This window comes from Balearica regulorum, chromosome 7, assembly GCF_011004875.1.
Source record: "Balearica regulorum gibbericeps isolate bBalReg1 chromosome 7, bBalReg1.pri, whole genome shotgun sequence".
NCBI classification, from domain to species: domain Eukaryota; kingdom Metazoa; phylum Chordata; class Aves; order Gruiformes; family Gruidae; genus Balearica; species Balearica regulorum.
Window position 1 is genome coordinate 36547088 of NC_046190.1, and position 5225 is coordinate 36552312.

Sequence of the window (5225 nt, forward strand, 5' to 3'; positions counted from 1 at the left end):
ATGCTCAGTTTTGCTCTCTGAGGACAGAGCCACGTGGCAGTAATGCTTGCTCTGCCCAAGGGCTCTGTGAAGGGAAGATATTCTCCACTCCATGCCAAAAATTACAGTGAAAGAGAGACCTTACACACGTGGGGTCCGCACCCGCGCTATCCCCATCTGAGTTAATGGCAAGGCCTGGCCATGGTGTTTGATATTTCCTCTGGAAAGTGCACACCGTACTTGGGAGCGTACTCTCTGGCATGCGTGCAAAACACCCTGCGAGTGCCTCCTTTGGGCAGCTGACGGAGCAGTGGTCTTCGGTCGTGTGCCCCACCACCACGCACAGCTTGCCAGGGTGTATGCAAGGGGTGTCAGCCAGGGCTGAGTGTTGTGAAGACCCAAAAACTTGTTTATTTTTTGCAATGACATCCTTTCTGAGAGGGGCCAGCTCTTAGAAATGGGCTGGGATGGTTTTTAAAAGATTGTGGGGTTTTTTTAAGATTGTGGGGTTTTTTTATGTGTTTTTGTGGTTGGTTTTTTTTTTTTTTTGATAGAGGTGATACATTCATACATTCATACACCTTCTGGAAAGCATCTTTCATGGGGTAGATAAGCCTGCAAAGACCTGGCTGTGCTAGCGAACAGTGGTGACAGCACAACATGATTGAAGGAGGGAAAGCAGTGATGGGCAGGAATAGGTAAGGGCACTCTTCTGTTCACTCCTATCTTTTATTGCAGAAACTCTCAAAAGCATCAAGCCTGCTCCCAGTAAGAAGCCAGAGTCATCTGCTCTCAATCTTTACAGACAAGCTAGGGGGAAAAAAAGGGGTAGTAGCACTTCCCAGGGTCCGCTGGGGAGCTTTTTCTCTCTTGTAGCCTGAGCAGGAGCCAAAGGTGTCCTAAAATCCTCCTTCTCTTTTGCTTCATCAGACCTCATTTTCTTGGGATTTCTGATATGTATTTTTAACTCCATTATTAAATTTCCTTTATTTTCTTCCTGGGTAACCTAGGTGTATATTTCTAATGGGTTTTTTTTTTGAGGGAAGTAGGATTTACAGAAAAACATATGACTTCATTCTCCTTTCCATTTATAAAAAGAAAGCTTTTTCTCCTTCAAAGGTTGTTGCAGAGGTTTGGCTGCTTTCTTACTGCTTACAACCCTGAAAAGATGACACAATGAGAGCAGGAATGGGATCCTGCATCTTTGTCCGTATCCTTTAAAGCATGGGCTTTACGAGATGCTGCTGTGCTGTTGATTCCCCGGTATTTAGGAGGAATCATCTGCTTTTCTGGCAACTCTGTGCTGGTCAGAAATCCTGGTTCATGAGGGCAAAGCATTTACGGCTGCTGACTCTCTTTGCGTTGATCTACTTGGTTTGAAATAACAGTGGCCTTAGGATATGGCCTGCCTTGGAACAGGGGTCTAATTCCAGTAAGTAGTACCTAAAATGCTGAAGTAGTACCTTGGAAAAAAAAAAAACAAACCCAAAAATGCAGCTTGTAACTAAAATGTAGAACTTCTGACAGCTAACAAAGGAAATACTGAAATGAGAATTAGCTGCAGTTTTTGGAGGCTTTATGTTACGCTTTGCTTGGGAAATGCAGTGCACTTGATGTGACCCCTTTAGATAATTAAGTTGTGGCTGAGCTGAACGTGGGAAGGAGTGTGGCCCGTGATCATGCCAGGGTTAATTGAGAGCTCTACTTGGAGCAGCTGCCAAAAGGGGATGGTCCTCAACTGCTTTCGCCACAAGCGTTCAGACAGCAAACTGGATCTGGGTGAAAAACATTCCAGAGAGAGGAACGGATCACTCCTAGAGCCGTATCGGCGGCTGGGCAGAGTGTGCGGCTGTTTGTGCTGACGCAAGGGGCTGAGAGGCCAGAGAAGTGCGGGGTCGCTGGCTCATCACGTGCCGTGGTGCCCTCTGCACCCTGCGCTGATCCAGGCCACTAATCCAGTAAAGAACCATCTGCTTCTGTGGGCCAGGAGGCTTTTGCTGTGTTAGGGAGCTGGAGCAGCCCAGCACGGGGGCTGAGGAGCACCAGTACCAGAAGGGAGGGGACACCCTCCTGCCCCACCTGCCCTGTCCCCTCCCGGTGTCGTTGAGCTGCAGCTTTGCCGTCGGGTGCAGTCCCTGCAGCATCACCTTCTCATTCAGAAAACACTCCGCTGCCTCCTGCTTTGAGAAGTACCTCGGAGCGGGAGCTATTTCTCTGCAGCCTGTTAGTGGTGAGGAAGGGGGATGTGAGGTGGGGAGTCTGTGTCTAGCCCAGCCGGGACCCACAAGCCAAACTGTTGGTGAGTCACAGGGAGGCTGCTCCTGCTTGGGCTGGAACAAACTTCAAATGTGTCCAAGGCTCTTCCCGAGGCTGCCAGGCTGTAATTTGTGGCTGGCTTTGCTTCCTCTCTGACAGCTTGCTACAGTCTGAGTGGAAATGCGAAATGGTCCAAAAGCAAGGCTGCTGCAGAAAATGCCTCTTTTTATTCATGTATGTATTTATTTATTTATTTTTTGCAATGAGAGCACTTTGCCTGCAGAGCTGGCTGTGGCAGGCAGCAAAACCACAGCCTGCAGGGGCCTCTGGCTGGCCTCCTGAGATTGCTAAACAGAGATGCCTCACGTGCACCGCTTATGCAAAGTGCAGAATTGGACTCGAGGAGGGCGAGGCAAAGGTGGATGGAATTTATGTGCCTTAGGCATGACAAAACCGAGCATCAGGCTTTCTGGAGCCAGCCGGGGTCTGGTGCCAGCCCGGTCCAACTGGTTAGTAGGGGAGGCAGCGCTCCTGGACGCCAGCTCCTGGAAAGTGACTCATGTGTTTTTGCTGCAGGAGTCCCTCGCTCATGCACAGCTTTCCAGCCTGAGGGAGGGTGAGATCTTCCTACTCACTTTCTCTATGCAGAGCACGTGTCTCCCAGAAAATGGGGCTAAAAAGACAAGTTTAGGCCAGGAAGGCCCCCTTCTCTCCCAGCCACAACAAGGTGACTCAGCCATATGTGACTACAGACAAGCTGCGGTCCTTCCTGAGAAGCCCCATCTGACACCTTATCTGGAAGGTTTATCTTCAAGAAAAGCCCCAAATCTGAGCAGAAGCTCAGCAAAAGTGGAAGGTGGTAAGCAGACGGCAGGCTGCTGCAGTTCACACCCACGGTGCGAGGCGTCTCTTTGTGCAGTTGGCTGCTCACGTCTGTGAGCTGGACATGGCCTCGACAGGCTGAGCAGCCCTTTGGGGTTTTCCACTCTTGCAAACAGTCCTGTCGTCAATGGCAGATGGCCAGTGGCATCTCTTGATGCCATTTTATTTTGTTTTAATCACATTTTTAAGTGAGGAAACTACCAGGCAGTATGGCTAAACCGGGAAAGCTATGTCATGGTGACAATTTGTCAGGAAGCTGCTGGCCAGATATTATGTGCTCTGTACTGGAGAAGGGAAAAAGAAGTCCCCAGTCAACTGGAATTGGCAAAGCTGCAGGGAAACCTGGGCTAGCACTGGCTGTCTTGGTGCCCAAAATAACAAAATACTGGGGGAGGCACCTGCTAGCTTGATGCTAGTCCCTCCTTACCCCCGACCTTCAGTTCCCAGAAGAAAAACACTGCCTGTTGAAATTGCTCTCCTGTTCCAGACAGTCCTATTTAAACCCCTTGTTTTAAATAATCTTCACAAAGCTGTTTTTCTTGTGTTCCTAAGCTAGTAGCCGACCACTGGTTAGAAAGTCAAGGCGCCTCGTCAACACTTTGTGTGCGCTCCCGAGATAAGAGAGGTGCGCTGAGCCCTGCCTAGGCAAGGTGGCTTTAGTACCAGAGTAAAGGTTGCTTGTTCAGTCTGGCCAAAATTGCTGTTGGGGGTGGTTTTCTGCCCGGTTGATTCAGTCTGGGTGCGTCTGGCTCCAGTTTGGGAATTATCTAAGAGCCCTGGCTCCTGATGGGGGGGATAGCAGAGGCTTGGGAGGCTCCGAATGAAGCTGTGCTGGCTGGCAGGGGGCAAAGGCGCTGTGTAAGCATTGAACTCTCCTGCTGTGTCTTGCAAAGAAGAGTGAGATAATAAGCCTCCCACAGCTCCTCTTAGCTTGGCTTTTAATTTTAAGAAGATTTTCGTAAGAAGAGGAGAAATGTGCATTACTTTGGTATAGACTGGCAAACTGAAACAGAACAGATCCACTTCCTCTTAACCTTTAAACTGCAAGTAAACCTTGGATGTTATCAACAAGACTGGTCCTTGAAAAAAACGAATGCGTAGGTAGGGATCTAATACGGTAATGCTGTGTGTGCTCCTAGATGAAGGGCGATGCCTTGAAGATTCTCATGAACTGGGCAGGGTAAGCCTCACAGATCATGAGCACTTCAGAAGTGATGAGTCTTTGTGAGGCTGCAGGGAATATCCAAGCAAAACTCTCCAGGCTGTGAGAAGCACTTAGCTTATCAGGACTCTTCCTCCAGAAAGGAACAGAAACCCCGGAGTGTGGGTTTAAAAGAAGAGGGGAGCTGGTCTCCCCGGTCTGTGCCGCCCTGGTGAGCCTGGCTTCTGCCTGCGAGGGACCAGCTTTGGCCCTCAGCTGAGCTGGTTCGGTTTGTTGATCCAGTAGGAAAATGCTGGGGTTTTTTTCCCTGGGTTAGTTTGTTGTTCCAGTTGGCTGAATCAGTGCAAGGGATGTAGCAGGAGTAAGAGGCTGGGAGATACTGTCACTTCAGGCTTTTTCTTAATTGTATTTTTAATTACTGTGCCTCTGGACCCCACAGGTACCTAGCTGCCCAGTGACAACAGGGAGCAGGAATCTGTCAGGCACAGCAAGGAAAAACCAGTATGGGAAGCTTGTCGATGGGAAGCCTATGAGTTGGAAACTCTCCGTGCCACGTCTCCTCCCCGCTGCTGTGCACCTCCATGAGGTGCCACCACCCGAAAGCGAGCCTGAGGGGACCTATGGTGGCCGGGCTCCCACCGCCTCGGGGGGCACTGCCTGTGGAGGGCCCCGGGCCGGCGCTGCGCAAACCGCCTTCTGCGGCCTGTGAGGCCTTTCCTCCGGCCAGGCAGGGCCGTTTCAAGCGGCGGGGGCTCACGGTCGCTACACAGAGGAGCCCGAGGACCCACAGGTCCCGCTTCCAGCGACCACACGGCCGCCATTCCAAGCCGCTGTGGAGCCCCGGCGGACAGCGCATGCGCGGAGAGGAGGGGGCCAGCTCCTCACGCCCCTCGCCCCCTCCCCTCGCGCATGCGCAGTAGCCGGGCGGGGGAGGCGGTGCGGCGGC

General features: G+C 51.2%; 1 long non-coding RNA gene across 1 annotated transcript; it reads left to right on the top strand.

Moving 5' to 3' along the window:
- Positions 1 to 557: 557 nt before the first annotated feature.
- Positions 558 to 4345, top strand: LOC142602510 (uncharacterized). Its single transcript, XR_012836253.1, has 3 exons — positions 558 to 677; positions 1099 to 1189; positions 4070 to 4345. It is a non-coding gene; the product is annotated as an uncharacterized LOC142602510 (long non-coding RNA).
- Positions 4346 to 5225: the final 880 nt, after the last annotated feature.